Source organism: Trachymyrmex septentrionalis, unplaced genomic scaffold (genome assembly GCF_001594115.1).
Source record: "Trachymyrmex septentrionalis isolate Tsep2-gDNA-1 unplaced genomic scaffold, Tsep1.0 scaffold79, whole genome shotgun sequence".
Lineage (NCBI taxonomy): Eukaryota > Metazoa > Arthropoda > Insecta > Hymenoptera > Formicidae > Trachymyrmex > Trachymyrmex septentrionalis.
The window spans coordinates 1,061,017-1,062,488 of NW_017305977.1; positions in this window are offsets into that span (position 1 = coordinate 1,061,017).

A 1,472-nucleotide genomic window follows, 5' to 3' on the forward strand; every position below is an offset into this window, starting at 1 on the left:
AAATTTTTCAGCCTGTGTTATTCTGTAAATAAAAGATCGAGACGACAAAAAACCAATAGTTTACGAGATATTTTATATTTTATGTTGGCTTATGACATGATATATCAAATATCTCGTAAATTATTAACTTCTTTATAATCGTACCTTAATACTTTTATGAATATAATAACATGAGATGAATCAATTAGTGTAAAAGAAATATAATAGTTAAAAGAAATATGTAGACAAAATGAAACCTTTTTAAAATAAATCATCACCATTGATTCATTATATGTATATTGTGTTCATAAAAGTATTAAGATACGCAATAACAATAATTATATTAGGACTTTCGAATTTTAAACAATACGTATATCTGAATGGCACGTCGTCGTACACGGACGTGTGTTCTAAAAACGTGTGATCTTTATATTTGATTTTAACATTTCTACTTTTTAAGTTTTAATAAGTTCAACAAAAACTTCAGTACAATATTTTATGTTTCGTGATGATTAATAACACTGTATCTTCGTCAATTTGCGACTTAAGCATTATGGATATGTGAGCTAATTATACTTGTATCATTCTTGCTGAGAAGGACTCCAAAGAGAATCAAAACATTCAAAAGAAGACATCAATTCAATATCTGATAATTGATTGTTCACTAAATGATTGCGCCGTTTATCGTTGCAGACTCTCACAACATCGTTTGCTGACTCTCATTAGTCTACAATATTTTGTATTGTTTGTTAAGATGATTATAAAAAAATTAACAGTTTACGAAATATTTAATCTTTTACATTAATATCTGTCAGTACTAAGTATAAAATATCTCGTAAACTATTGATTTTTTGATATCTACCTTAATACTTTCACATATAGAATAATTGAAGGAATTACATATATTTAAAAAAATCATATAATACCATTTAAAAAAGAGAAGATGTCCCTTACATTTTTTTTATGCCTACAACTAGAAAAAAATAATGTAATTAAAATACATTCCCTTTGAAACTATTCCACTTTTATCTGAAACATTATTTTGTATCTTCTATATTTTTTGAGATATTTGTCTCAAGAAATTAAAATGGGACAACCTATATGTATGTATGTGTATGTGAATGTGTGTATATGTATGTGAGTGTGTATACAAGATGTTTCACAATCGCCGTATAATACTTTTATAGAATAGTCTTCTAGAATAAAAATCCTAATACGAAAATGTCAAGATATTTAAAATAATTTGAATTATAAGCTAATTTTTAATGCTTATAAATAAAAAATATTTTACTTATATATATATATATATATATTACAAATTATCTTTGATTAATTATGATTTAAAAACTATTGTAGCTCGACATTTGCATATTAGGATTCTTTACTCTATTTTATCTCTAGAATGCGCTATAAAAGTATTGTATGGTGGTTGTGATACCCTGTATGTGCGTGCGTGCGTGCGTGCGTGCGTGCGTGCGTGCGTGCGTGCGTGC